This window comes from Oncorhynchus mykiss, chromosome 8 (assembly GCF_013265735.2).
Source record: "Oncorhynchus mykiss isolate Arlee chromosome 8, USDA_OmykA_1.1, whole genome shotgun sequence".
Classification (NCBI taxonomy): domain Eukaryota; kingdom Metazoa; phylum Chordata; class Actinopteri; order Salmoniformes; family Salmonidae; genus Oncorhynchus; species Oncorhynchus mykiss.
The window spans coordinates 14,632,791-14,648,542 of NC_048572.1; the positions used below are offsets into that span (position 1 = coordinate 14,632,791).

Below are 15,752 nucleotides of genomic sequence, written 5' to 3' on the forward strand. Positions count from 1 at the left end.
TCATATCTGTTTTTGTTTTGTTTTTTTACTTTGCAAAAATATCTAAACCTGTTTTTGCTTTGGCATTATGGGGTATTGTGTGTAGATTGAGGGGGGGTGGCGATGACGATTTAATACATTTTAGAATAAGGCTGCAACATTTTTTGGGGGGAAAAGTCAAGGGGTCTGAATACTTTCCAAATGCACAGTATACACTTGTAATGCACTGTTTGGCCCTGTCCGGGGGTATCATCGGACGTGGCCACAGTGTCTACGATCCCTCCAGTCTCAGCCTCCAGTATTTATGCTGCAGTAGTTTGTGTCAGGGGGGTTAGGATCAGTCTGTTATATCTAGAGTATTTCTCCTGTCTTATTCGGTGTCCTGTGTGAATTTAAGTATGTTCTTTTTCTTTCTTTCTCTCAGAGGACCTGAGCCATAGCCTTAGGACTACCTGACCTGATGACTCCTTGCTGTCCCCAGTCCACCTGGTCGTGCTGCTGCTCCAGTTTGAACTGTTCTGCCTGTGGCTATGGAACCCTGACCTGTTCACCGGACGTGCTACCTGTCCCAGACCTGCTGTTTTCAACTCTCTAGAGACACCAAGAGCGGTAGAGATACTCTGAATGATCGGCTATGAAAAGCCAACTGACATTTACTCCTGAGGTGCTGACCGGCACCCTCTACAACCACTGTGATTATTATTATTTGACCCTACTGGTAATTTATGAACATTTGAACATCTTGGCCATGTTCTGTTATAATCTCCACCCGGCACAGCCAGAAGAAGACTGGCCACCACTCAGAGCCTGGTTCCTCTCTAGGTTTCTTCCTAGGTTCTGGCCTTTTTAGGGAGTTTTTCTTAGCCACCGTGCTTCTACACCTGCATTACTTGCTGTTTGGGGTTTTAGGCTGGGTTTCTGTACAGCACTTTGACATCAGCTAATGTAAGAAGGGCTTTAAAAATTAATTTGATTGATTGAAACTCTTTTCTTTTGGGGGAACTATCATTTTCAAATGTGTTCTATTTTAGTCCATGATATTGTTACAAAATAGATGTGTTGACTGATTAGGGTATGGGAATATAAGAGCATCTGCTAGGCTAAATTCAACTAGGCATGCACAGCGCACCACATGATCCTCTAACCAAAGACTGGCCAAACTCGTGCTTCTAAAAGTGAATTCAGTAAGGTGTTTTTCGGCTCATTCTGATCAGAATGAGTTGTACAAAAAGGGCTTTCTTACAGACAGAAATACCCTCCCCCTCATCGGATTTGGAGGTCCTGGGCTAAACATTTTTTGTAGGTATGGAACATTTCTGGGATCTTTTATTTCAACTCAAGAAACATGAGACCAGTGTTTTATTTTTGTTCAGTGTAGCATATGTATGTCATTATAGATCGCTTTATATAATCAGGTCCATTTGAATTTATTTAGAAATCTTAAATGATCAAGATGTAGGCCTATGCTTTTAGTCATTTTCTTCAACAAAAGCCACAGCACCCTCACATAAGCCACAGCACCCTCACATAAGTCCTCAATTCAAGACTTGTTTTGACCTTAACACAGCAAGCTCTTTACTGACGCAGATATTTAAGGAGTGCATGGTCACTGAAGTGATTGGCTGACTATCTATGGATGCTAGACTATAAATTCATCTGTCAAACAGGTAGGCTTACCTGTTATTTCTTGAATATGAATAGGTTCTTAAACAAAGCACTCTTGTTAGTATTCTAAAGTCAAATTAAAATGAAGACTTTAAATTAATTAGGTCTTCTTATATTTACCTACTACCCATGCGCTGTCCATCTCCGCGGCTGCAAAGTAATGTATGTAAATTACTCAGGGCTTTTTGAGGTCAATAACTCTGATAAATAGCTTCATTATGGGCAACTAAACAAATGTTTATATTAAAATGAATTATAATGAGGTCATCTTCTTCACGCTCTCCCTTTCAAACGGAACAGGACATCAGTAGGTCTAGTCCGCGTGAACAGATATTGCTTTTTTAAAATATATATATTGACTGGCCTCCTGAAGTGCCACCGTACACAGCACAGTCATTGGTTAGGCAGCCGCAGCACAAAGGAGTTTACTTCAGCAAGAGCATTGCAGGACGGGCCTCTTGATAGGGAACGCCTTATCCATTGCAGTGTGTAATGCAGTGTAGCCTAGTTTTATATTCACCATCTCAACAGCGCAAAAACTTGGGATGGAAGTTCATTATTTTAGGAACATAGCTTTGCCCTGTGCTCTTCGTGTAGCCTAGGCCTATAGTATAGACCAGCCTTTCTCAAACTATTTTGTGCCAGGGAGACCCCAGAGGGTTTTTTATATTAGTATTTTGTTGCAGCAAGAGAGAATCTGGTCTCACATAAGTAGGTAGAATGAAAGGGGATTCACTTCAACTCTGCCATATCGCGTCTGCTGCTGAACAGTCAGAATGTGAACAGGCGCATCTCATTAAAACGAGCGGGCAGGCCTTGGTCACAGGACAGCTCCAATAGTTTATCATCAATAACTGGTGACAAGCTGTGAGTCTCTTCAGTGCTGGTGAACGGATTACGTATCCACTGCTTTCCCAGGCGTGGATCAGATTGCGAGGGGAAGTAATCTTCGAATTTGAGCAGAGTTTTGCTCAGATGTGACCCCAAGAATTTATGTATGTGAGCCATGTCTACATAACCCACGTCAGTCAGAGTTTAGAATAGAGGGAACATATTGAAAAATGCCTCTATCCACTGGGTCTCTCCAGACACCTGTTTTTTTCTTGAAATCGGCAATTCTATCGTTTGCTTGGAAAATGTCACTTTAGCGTCCCTGCATGGCTAGGTTGAGCAGCAGTCTTGTCTATAGGCCTGCAGTTCCCGATAAAACGGTCCCATCGTAATCCGTGTCCGTATGTACTCGTTCAGGACACGCAGTTGTATTCTGAGGCAACTCTTTGCCAGGTAATTTTCATATGTGGCAGATGTATACAAGAAGCGGAATTTGAAATGTCAGTCTTCTTGTGAACTATAATTCTAACGCTGTGTTTTAACGTTTATAAACATCCAATAATCATCAGTGATGAGTGACTATGACTGCCAGTAAAACAGACGGGGATGGAACTGGGCCAGTGGAGCAGGCTCTGTCTCAGGTACAGTAAACCAAACGCACACACACTGAACAGCCAATCCCAGCACACTAGTCATTATCTCTGAGTGTGCATTGCATCTGTGTGGTGCGTTTGTGTATGTTTTCATGTGCTCACATGAGTTTTCCTGTGTGTGTTCCACAGGACACATCAGTGATGACAGTGTCTCAGTGTGTTCTGGCTCTGTGGATGCTGTTTCCTACCTGACCCCGCACCAGAGGAGGAGCAGGGGCTGATGAGCATGCCCAAGACCATGGTAATGTGCCATCTGGCCCTGGCAGACCTGCTCAGGGTAGGGACATAGGTAGCTGAGTATGGGGCACCTGTTGTAGCATGTTATATAATGTAAAATGTTTTAAAAAAGACTAAGGTCGGGATTCAATTCATAGCACAGCGTACTGGACAGCTGACAGTGTGGCTTCCAAAATTACACATTATATACAGACAGCAACCATCAGATTCTGTTCCAACACCCCCCTAAACCAACTCATGGGAAAGCCCCCACCCAATGGCCTAACTATCAATTTAGACCAGTCCGGAATGGCACGCAAAAAAAGTGGGGCAGGGCCGGGGAAAAGACTGCTAAATATGTTAGGATGGTATTGTGCTAATCTCTGCCTGTCACGTGCGTCCGCAATACACCAGTGCAACAATGTATCGATTAATCAGCAGCCAATGGGATCGCACTGCGCTTTTTCTCCTTTTAAACGTTCAATGCAATTTGTTCTATGCTGTATTTTACATTCTGCTAAAAAAGTTCAAGCTGAATTTTCTCCTATAATATTTGTTCAGAAAATTCTCAAAATAATTGAGTTACAGTATATTTGATTTCGGAATTGCTAGGTGGGATTATTTATTTTGCTATCACGAATTGGATGAATGAGGATGAAAAAACATGTATTTACATATGTCTGGAAGGGCTTACGCTAATGCAATGGAAGGCCTCTGAAGGTGCATGCTTAACTGTTTATATAATGTAGTTGCTTCGTTGGTTTCATCAGTTTGTTAAATACAGTTGAAGTCGGAAGTTTACATACACTTAGGTTGGAGTCATTAAAACTCGTTTTTCAATCACTCCACACATTTCAAACTATAGTTTTGTCAGGTCGGTTAGGACATCTACTTTGTGCATGACACAAGTCATTTTTACAACTATTGTTTACATACAGATTATTTAATTTATAATTCACTGTATCACAATTCCAGTGTGTCAGAAGTTTACATACTGACTGTGCTTTTAAACAGCTTGGAAAATTTCAGAAATTATGTCATGGCTTTAGAAGCTTCTGATAGGCTAATTTAGATCATTTGAGTCAATTGGAGGTGTACCTGTGAATGTATTTCAAGGCCTACCTTCAAACTCAGTGCCTCTTTGCTTGACATCATGGGAAAATCAAAAGAAATCAGCCAAGACCTCAGAAAAAGAATTGTAGACCTTCACAAGTCTGGGTCATCTTTGGGAGCAATTTCCAAATGCCACGTTTATCTGTACAAACAATAGTATGCAAGTATAAACACCATGGGACCACGCAGCCGTCATACCGCTCAGGAAGGAGATGCGTTCTGTCTCCTAGAGATGAACGAACTTTGGTGTGCAAAAAGTGCAAATCAATCCCAGAACAACAGCAAAGGACCTTGTGAAGATGTTGGAGGAAACAGGTACAAAAGTATCTATATCCACAGTAAAACGAGTCCTACATTGACAAAACCTGAAAGGCCATTCAGCAAGGAAGAAGCCACTGGTCCAAAACCGCCATAAAACAGCCAGACTACGTTTTGCAACTGCACATGGCGACAAAGATCGTACTTTTTGGAGAAATGTCCTCTGGTCTGATGAAACAAAAATAGAACTGTTTGGCCATGATGACCATCGTTATGATTGGATGAAAAAGGGAGAGGCTTGCAAGCCGAAGAACACCATCCCACCCGTGAAGCACGGGGAGTGGCAGCATCATGTTGTGGGGGTGCTTTGCTGCAGGAGGGACTGGTGCACATCACAAAATAGATGGCATCATGAAAAAGGGAAATTATGTGGATATATTAAAGTAACATCTCAAGACATCAGTCAGGAAGTTAAAGCTTGGTCGCAAATGGGTCTTCTAAATGGACAATGACCCCAAGCATACTTCCAAAGTTGTGGCAAAATGGCTTAAGGACAACAAAATCAAGGTATTGGAGTGGCCATCACAAAGCCCTGACCTCAATCCCATAGAACATTTTTGGCCGGTACTGAAAAAGCGTGTGCGAGCAAGGAGGCTACAAACCTGACTCAGTTACACCAGCTCTGTCAGGAAGAATGGGCCAAAATTCACCCCGCTTATTGTGGGAAGCTTGTGGAAGGCTACCTAAGTTAATCAATTTAATGGCAATGCAACTAAATACTAATTGAGTGTTTTTTCACTAGGATTAAATGTTAGGAATTGTGAAAAACTGAGTTCAAATGTATTTGGCTAAGGTGTATGTAACCTTCCAACTTCAACTGTATGTATTTCACACATTAGCAACAGGTTGTCTTATCATTGTTAGATTATTGTAATTTGTACTCATTGTACATTGTGTAATTAACGTAATTAAGAGTGAACATTGTGGTGCAGTCTTATCTGTGGAACGGAGGAATGTTGCTGTTGGTCTGCAATCCTTTGGTCTCCTTTGACTACCGGGACATCACTTGCAATGCTCCATTTTATATTTGTGAGAGTAGGTTACATGGCTGGGCTGAAATACGTGTGGTTACAGAGGTGCTAGAGTTTCCACTTGCTATTTTCTGTGGTAATAAAATAATCTGAGAGAATTCCAACCTCCTGAGAAGGGTCCATAATGACAGACTTAAACAAAGTCTATGAGTTCCTAGCAGTAGCCCGTTATGTGAATAGTTAGTAAATGGCCTCTTATTTGGGGAAGTCTTCTCTGTGGGACATTGCAAGGATCAAGTGTCCTAAATTCTGTCTGGTCCTCCTCCCTGTCTGTGTGCCAGATGGGAACAATTTTAACCTGAGGAGGTGGTACAGGATCATGCAGTCTTCCCTGACCACAGACAGAGACAGCAGGACAACATAGCCAGGTGAGTCACCTCTAATTTTTAACTGGTTCTTTCAATGTTCTCTCTCAAAAGTTGGCTGTGCAGAGCCTGTGGTCTAGTGGTAATGCATAACATATAATCACATATACTTCTCCCCACAGGAAACTAGGGTTAAATTCCTGTCTACCCCTTCATCCATCTTCTCTATTTCACAACTTTCTGTATAAAGTGGAATAAAGTACATGTTAAAATAAGTCGCCTTTAAAAAAAAAATTGCCCCCAGAAACCTCACTAGCCTTTGAAGAAATACAAGTTGATTGTCCTCAAAAGGAGATGTATGTGCCACTCGCATCAGTCTGTTCAGACCCAAAATAAAAAGAGCTGCCTCATGTCCACTATTTACGGTGTATGGCAAATGGGCTGTACAGAGCTGGTACAAACAACATGCTAATGTTTGTTATCTACATTTACTGGCCTATACAGTTCCTTCAGAAAGTATTCACACCTCTTGACTTCTTCCACATGTTGTTGTGTTACAGCCTGCATTTCAAATGGATGAAATTGAGATTTTTTTGTCACTGGCCTACACACAATACTTGGTAACACTTTACTTGACACCTGGTGTCAGAACACATTATGATGCAGTCATAACCATGTCATAGTGTCATAACAGCTGACATAACTTATATATACACTGTCATGACCCATATTTACACCGGTTGTGACATACTTTTGTATATATAGTGCATGTGAACACCCCTTCAAATTAGTGGATTTGGCTATTTCAGCCACACCCGTTGCTGAAGGGTGTATCAAATTGAGCACACCGCCATGCAATCTCCATAGACAAACATTGGCAGTAGAATGGCCTTACTGAAGAGCTCAGTGACTTTCAATGTGGCACCGTCAGTTCGTCAAATTTCTGTCCTGCTAGAGCTGCCCCGGTCAACTGTAAGAGCTGTTATTGTGAAGGGGAAACATCTAGGAGCAACAACGGCTTAGCCTCGAAGTAGTAGGCCACACAAGTTCACAGAACAGGACCGACGAGTGCTGGAGTGCATCTGTCCTCGGTTGCATCACTCACTACAGTTCCAAACTGTCTCTGGTTTGGTGGAGGAGGAATAATGGTCTGGGGCTGTTTTTCATGGTTTGGGCTAGGCCCCTTAGTTCCAGTGAAGGCTAATCTTAATGCTACAACATACAATGACATTCTAGACAATTCTGTGGTTCCAACTTTGTGGCAACAGTTTGGGGAATGCCCTTTCCCGTTTCAGAATGACAATGCCCGCGTGCACAAAGCGAGGTTCATACAGAAATGATTTGTTGAGATTGGTATGGAAGAACTTGACTGCCCTGCACAGAGCCCTGCCCTCAACCCCATCGAAACCTTTGGGATGATTTGGAACGCCGACTGCAAGCCAGGTTGGGCACTAATCGCCCAACATCAGTGCCCGACCTCACTAATGCAGTTGTGGCTGAATAAAAACAAGTCCCCACAGCAATGTTCCAACATCTAGTGGAAAGCCTTCCCCAGAAGAGTGGAGGCTGTTATAGCAGCAAACAGGGGACCAACGCCATATTAATGGCCATGATTTTGGAATGAAATGTTTGATGAGCAGGTTTCCACATACTTTTAGTCATGTAGTGTATATTGCATTTATTTTATGGCTGGTTATGACACCGACAACAGGTCTAAATGTGTCATGAGTGTTATAACCATATTATAACGTGTTATGATGTGTGTCAAGTAAAGTGTTACCACATAATTATGTTTTTGAAAATGTTACAAATTAATAAAAAATGAAAAGCTGAAATGTCTTGAGTCAATATGAATTCAAACACTTTGCTATGGCAAGCCTAAATAAGTTCAGGAGTAAAAATGTGCTTAACAACTCACCAGTTGCATGGACTCACTAGTTGTGTATAACATACAATTATCTGGAAACCGCTCAGGGATTTCATGGTGACTTCAAAACAGTTAGCATTTAATGGCTGTGATAGAAGAACTGAGGATATATTAATAACATTGTAGTTACTCCACAATACTAACCTAATTGACAGAGTGAAAAGAAGGAAGCATGTACAGAATACAAATACTGCAACAACAAAAATGTGGGGCAAATCCAATCCAACACATTACAGTACCACTCTCCAGATTTTCAACTATAGTGGTGGCTGCATCATGTTATGGATATGCTTGTAATCGCTAAGGACTGTGGAGTTTTTCAGAATAAAAAATAAACAGAATGGAGCTATACACAGGCGTAACCTGGTTCAGGCACTGTTATCAGTGTCCTTCTGCTTTTGCTAATCTCGCTCTTCTTCACCCCATTTTCCCTCACCCCCCCGTTTCCCTCTCCCACTAACCACACTGCTTTCCCTCCCTCTCCTCATCTTCACTCGCCTTCTCCCACTAACCACACTGTTTTCCCTCACCCTCATGCTAACCACACTCTTTTCCCTCACCCTCCCTCTCCCCATCTTCCCTCACCTTCTCCCACTAACCACACTGTTTTCCCTCACCCTCATGCTAACCACACTCTTTTCCCTCACCCTCCCTCTCCCCATCTTCTCCCACTAACCACACTTTTCCCTCACCCTCCTTCTCACCATCATCCCTCACCCTCACACCACACTCTATTACCTCATCCTCCCACTCCCTCTCCCCTCTCACCCTCTCCCACTAACACTCTTCCCTCACCCTCCCTCTCCCCATCTTCCCTCACCTTCTCCCACTAACCACACTCTCTTCCCTCACCCTCCTTCTCACCATCATCCCTCTCACACTAACCACCCCCATCCTCAACTTCTCTAGGTGTTGCGGAGCAGCTACAGATGAGTTTCCAGTAGCTGTTTGGTTCCCCTGCGGCCCCTACATCCTCCGGGCCCAGCCTGCACCACCAAACCATGGAGAGCAACCCTGCAGCCTAAATACTGGCATCCAGCCCTGAGGACCTGCAAGCCCAGGTAAGGCCCAGTGCCCGGTTGCATGAGACGCCATAAGTAGACTCAGTGATGAACAAAGTAGACCTCCCTTACCCTGAATCACTTCGCATGAACCAAAACAGAGGTGATGGTGTCATCCTAACTGATGTTGTATACAACAGCAATAGCCTTCAGACAGACACGGTGCCCAGTTCCCAGACTGCTGAGAGCTTATGGCGGTTGTATGTGCTGGGTGAAGGAGAGGGGTCATGCAGGCCTGTGTGTTCTCTCTTCTCTGATGGGGGATGTTTTCACTGTCAGCACTGATCAAATCTACCAAGCTACCCTCTCCCCTCCGCTTTCTTTTCCACCTTACTCATTCTATTTCTGTGGAGAGTGACTCCCTTCTAACCTGTCGCCTCACAGGGACTCTTTCAGTTTCACTTTTATAGGGCCCATCTTCGCCATCTCGATTTAAATCTAGTTTCAGCTAAATAAATAGTCCCTCACCCCACATATAGGTCGTAGGAATGATGACACTTCAGAAAAAAGTTAATTGTTGCCGCCATGTAGAGATTTAGAAATATACAGTGGGGCAAAAGTATTTAGTCAGCGACCAATTGTGCAAGTTCTCCCACTTAAAAAGATGAGAGAGGCCTGTAATTTTCATCATAGTTACCCTTCAACTATGACAGACAAAATGAGGAGAAAAATCCAGAAAATCACATTGTAGGATTTTTTTATGAATTTATTTGCAAATTATGGTGAAAAATAAGTATTTGGTCAATAACAAAAGTTTATCTCAATACTTTGTCATTGCCAACAAAGGGTATATAACAGAGGTCAAATGTTTTCTGTAAGTCTTCACAAGGTTTTCACACACTGTTGCTGGTATTTTGGCCCATTCCTCCATGCAGATCTCCTCTAGAGCAGTGATGTTTTGGGGCTGTTGCTGGGCAACACAGACTTTCAACTCCCTCCAAAGATTTTCTATGGGGTTGAGATCTGGAGACTGGCTAGGCCACTCCAGGACCTTGAAATGCTTCCTACGAAGCCACTCCTTCGTTGCCCGGGCGGTGTGTTTGGGATCATTGTCATGCTGAAAGATCCAGCCACGTTTCATCTTCAATGCCCTTGCTGATGGAAGGAGGTTTTCACTCAAAATCTCACAATACATGGCCCCATTCATTCTTTCCTTTACACGGATCAGTCGTCCTGGTCCCTTTGCAGAAAAACATCCCCAAAGCATGATGTTTCCACCCCCATGCTTCCCAGTAGGTATGGTGTTCTTTGGATGCAACTCAGCATTCTTTGTCCTCCAAACACGACGAGTTGAGTTTTTACCAAAAAGTTATATTTTGGTTTCATCTGACCATATGACATTCTCCCAATCTTCTTCTGGATCATCCAAATGCTCTCTAGCAAACTTCAGACGGGCCTGGACATGTACTGGCTTAAGCAGGGGGACACGTCTGGCACTGCAGGATTTGAGTCCCTGGCGGCGTAGTGTGTTACTGATTGTAGGCTTTGTTACTTTGGTCCCAGCTCTCTGCAGGTCATTCACTAGGTCCCCCCGTATGGTTCTGGGATTTTTGCTCACCGTTCTTGTGATCATTTTGACCCCACAGGGTGAGATCTTGCGTGGAGCCCCAGATCGAGGGAGATTATCAGTGGTCTTGTATGTCTTCCATTTCCTAATAATTGCTCCCACAGTTGATTTCTTCAAACCAAGCTGCTTACCTATTGCATATTCAGTCCTGCAATGTTATTTTCTGGATTTTTTTCCCTCATTTTGTCTGTCATAGTTGAAGTGTACCTATGATGAAAATTACAGGCCTCTCTCATCTTTTTAAGTGGGAGAACTTGCACAATTGGTGGCTGACTAAATACTTATTTGCCCCACTGTACATGTATAAACAAAACGGCCAAGAAACGTGCTCTGTTTAAATATGGTCTGGATGAGAGGACCAGGATGTCTGTCGTATGCTGTTTACACACTGGTTATTTGTCATATGCACAAGGAAAGGAGCAAACAGGGACGTGAGACAAACCAGTCCACTGTTCAATCTCCTTTGCTTCATGAAAGTTATATACAACTCTTTCAGATTGGTCTGTAGGCACAACTCACCGGTATTGTGCTCCACTTATAGCACTAGAGTAGTGTACTTTTTACATTTTACTCATTTACCAGACTCTCTTATCCAGAGTGACTTACAGTAGTGAGTGTATACATTTTGTACTTGTCTCCCGTGGGAATCGAACCCACAACCCTGGTGTTGTAAGCGCCATGCTGTACCAACTGAGCAACACAGGAAGACTACATTGAATAAAGTCATACCGTATTAAAAAACTAAATCACGACAGTTGTGAGGGAAACAGGAAGTTTCAGTACAGTTTTATGAATGCTGAAACATACAGTTAATTTGTTTGTTCGACATGGTGGGATCTTTTTGTGTCTGTAAAATGAATTATGTGAGATGACAGTGGAAAGTAAACTTGGAGTCACAATGATATGGTGTGTGTGTGGTCCTCCCACTACGACTCCGGAAACCATGCAATTTATTACAGAGCTTTCAGAAAGTATTCACACCACTTGACTTTTTCCACATTAAAATGGATTAAATTGAGATTGTGTCACTAGCCTACACACAATGCCCCATAATGTCAAAGTAGAATTACGCTTTTTGAAATGTTTACAAATGAATTACAAATTAAAAGCTGAAATGTCTTGAGTCAATTAGTATTCAACCCCTTTGCTATGGCAAGCCTAGATAAGTTTATGAGTAAAGATTTGCTTAACAACTCACTCTGAGATTCACTGTGTGCAATAGTAGTGTATAACATGATTTTTGAATGACTACCTCAACTCTGTACCCCACACATACAGTACCAGTCAAAAGTTTGGACATACCTACTCATTCCAGGGTTTTTATTTTTATTTTTGCTATTTTCTCAATTGTAGAATAATAGTGAACACATCAAAACTATGACATAACAAATATGAAATCATGTAGTAACCAAGGTGTTAAATCAAAATATATTTTATATTTGAGAAGTAGCCACCCTTTGCCTTGATGACAGCTTTGCACACTCTTGGCATTCTCTCAACCAGTTTCATGAGAATGGAATGCTTTTCAATTAACAGGTGTGCCTTGTTAAAAGTTAACTTGTGGAATTTCTTTCCTTCTTAATACATTTGAGCAAATCAGTTCAAATCAAATCAAATTGATTTATATAGCCCTTCGTACATCAGCTGATATCTCAAAGTGCTGTACAGAAACCCAGCCTAAAACCCCAAACAGCAAGCAATGCAGGTGTAGAAGCACGGTGGCTAGGAAAAACTCCCTAGTTGTGGGGTAAACAGAAGATAGCCCTATTTGGTAAAAGACCAAGTCCATATGATGGCAAGAACCACTCAAATAAGCAAAGAGAAACAACAGTTCATCATTACTTTAAGACATGAAAGTCAGTCAATCTGGAAAAATTCAAGAACTTTGGAAGTTTCTTCAAGTGCAGTCATAAAAACCATCAAGCGCTATGATGAAACTGGCTCGCATGAGGACCGCCACAGGAAAGGAAGACCCAGAGTTACCTCTGCTGCAGAGGATAACTTCATTAGAGTTACCAGCCCCAGAAACTGCAACCCAAATAAATGCTTCAGAGTTCAAGTAACAGACATCTCAACATCAACTGTTCAGAGGAGACTGTGTGAGTCAGGCTTTCATGGTCGAATTGCAGCAAAGAAATCACTACTAAAGGACACCAATAAGAATGACTTGCTTGGGCCAAGAAACACGAGCAATGGACATTATCTGTCCTTTGGTCGGAGTCCAAATTTGAGATTTTTGGTTCCAAACTCTGTGTCTTTGTGAGACACAGAGTAGGTGAACAGATGATCTCTGCATGTGTGGTTCCCACCGTGAAGCATGGAGGAGGAGGTGTGATGGTGCTTTGCTGGTAGAACTGTCGGTGATTGATTTATTTAGAATTCAAGGCATACTTAACCAGCATGGCAACTACAGCATTCTGCAGTGATACGCCACCCAATCTGGTTTGCGCTTAGTCCCACTATCATTTGTTTTTCAACAGGACAATGACCCAACACACCTCCAGGCTGTGTAAGGGCTATTTGACCAAGAAGGAGAGTGATTCAGTTTTGCATCAGATGACCTGGCCTCCACAATCACCTGACCTTAACCCAATTGAGATGGTTTGGGATGAGTTACACCGCAGAGTGAAGGAAAAGCAGCCAACAAGTGCTCAGCGTATGTGGGACCTCCTTCAAAACTGTTAAAGCATTCCAGGTGAAGCTGGTTGAGAGAATGCCAAGAGTGTGCAAAGCTGTCAACAAGGCAAAGGGTGGCTACTTTAAAGAATCTAAAATAAATATTTTGATTTGTTTAACACTTTCTGGGGTTTCTACATGATTCCATATGTTATTTCATAGTTTTGATATCTTCACACTTTTTGTACAATGTAGAAAATAGTAAAAAATTAAGAAAAACCCTTGAATGAGTAGGTGTGTCAAAGCTTTTGACTGATACTGTAAAATTATCTGCAAAACGCTCAAGGATTTCACCATGACGCCAATGGTGACTTCAAAAGAGTTATAGTGTAATGGCTGTGATAGGAGAACTACAATGTTGTTGATCCATCCTCAGTTAACTCCACAATAATAACCTAATTGACAGAGTGAAAAGAAGGAAGCCTGTACAGAATACAAATATTCCAAAACATGCATCCTGTTTGCAACAAGGCACTAAAGTAATACTGCAAAAAATGTGGCAAATCAATTAACTTTTTGTCCTGAATACAAAATGTTATGTTTGGGCCAAATCCAATACAACACATTACTGAGTACCACTCTTCATATTTTCAAGCATAGTGGTTCCTGCATCATGTTATGGGTATGCTTATAATGCTTATAATGCTTAAGGACTAGGGAGTCTTTCAGAATAAAAAATAAACGGAATGGAGTTAAGCACAGGCAAAATCCTAGAGGAAAACCTGGTTCAGTCTGCTTTCCACCAGACACTGGGAGATGAATTTACCTTCAGCAGGACAAAAACCTCAAACAAGGCCAAATTTAGACTGAAGTTGCTAACCAAGAAGACGGTGAATGTGGTCGAGTTAGTTTTGACTTAAATCTACTTGAAAATCTAGGTCAAGACCTGAAAATTGCTGTCCAGCAATGATCAACAACCAATTTGACAGAGCTTGAAGATTTTCTAAAAGAATAATGGCAAATGTTGCACAATCCAGATGTGTTAAACTCTGAGAGACTTACCCAGAACGACTCACAGCGTTAATCGCTGCCAAAGGTGCTTCTACAAAGTATTGACTCTGGTGTGAATACTAATGTAAATGAGATCTGTATTTCACTTTCAAAAAATGTGCTAACATTTCTAAAAACGTTTTCACTTTGTCCTTTATGGAGTATTGTGTGTAGATTGGTGAGAATTATAATTTTTTTAATCCATTTTGTATTCAGCCTCTGTGGAATAAATCATGGGGTATGAATACTTTCTGAAGGAACTGTAGGCTACAGATTAAATCAATTGATGAACTTCACACGGTGGTGAAAGTGCACAGTGATGGAGCTTGATGCTCCTTTCCAATAAATATCCAGGGTCTTATTCTGGTGACGCAATGATCGATGTTTGAAAACTTAAGCAAAGTAAATGTTGTTTAGTACATCGTCAAACACGGATTATTATCCACAGCAAGTCTGTTTGGTGGAAACACACCACTGGTGCGAAAATGTGCATATTTTCTTATAATCGCTTGAAAATCTTGTCGCCAATTGGATGGAAATCTAGCCAACTTCATTGAGTTTTTCTGCGATGTTTTGTTTCCCCCTCAGGTTCTGTAAGAACCACTATGCAGAGATGGAGGCCACTCTCCTCAGGATGTACGAATGGCTACTGGACCGGTTCTCCTTCTTCCTGGGGGTGAAACCTGACTGTGTGTATGAAGAAGTACTGAAGGTGGAGAGGCATTTCCTCAGGAGCAGCAAGCCGTGGGCTAGAGCTTTAACTACGCCCACAAAGACACAGCCCAGAAAACAGCCCAACGGCAAACAAACCAGAAAAACAACTTTGTTCTCAAGGCAGCTAAAGAGAGTGACTTCATCGGGACCAACTACTATGGATTGTTACTGTGCCATAATGCCATGCTGACGGATTACTTTCGTTTTTGTCTCGATGTAACATGATTGAGTGTTTGCCTTTTTGTACAAATTGCCTGTGGATTACAATGCGATTACGATGTGAAATGATGTTTATGAACATGCTGTACTTTCAGTTATATTAAACTATATTTTCTGTTATTACAATGTTATACGTGAACCTTTGTCCCAGCTATGAATTGAGGTTCATAAAAATCAGACATTTATGCACATATGGCTTTGCAACTCTGTTAATTAAGGAATACCTGACATTTTAGGCTAAGACTACAGGCTGTCAATTTGCGTGTTACTTTAGTTTTGAGCGTGAAGGACAGGTAATGGGTGTTACCTGCCATTAGTGGTTTTGGACTGCTTTGTCCCAATTCTCAGACACTTCTATAAAACTTTGTAGAAGCACCTATGGCAGCGATTACAGCTTTGAGTCGTATTGGGTATGTCTGTATCAGCATTGCACATCTGGATTTGGGGATTTTCTCTCATTCTTCCTTGCAGATTTTCTCATGCTCTG

The 15,752-nt window shown here is 41.9% G+C and overlaps 1 long non-coding RNA gene across 1 annotated transcript; it reads left to right on the forward strand.

Moving 5' to 3' along the window:
- Positions 1-838: 838 nt before the first annotated feature.
- On the forward strand, positions 839-15,388 carry LOC110529447. Its single transcript, XR_005052783.1, has 5 exons — positions 839-3,116; positions 3,258-3,369; positions 6,088-6,174; positions 8,948-9,099; positions 14,921-15,388. It is a non-coding gene; the product is annotated as an uncharacterized LOC110529447 (long non-coding RNA).
- The last annotated feature ends 364 nt before the right edge of the window (positions 15,389-15,752 follow it).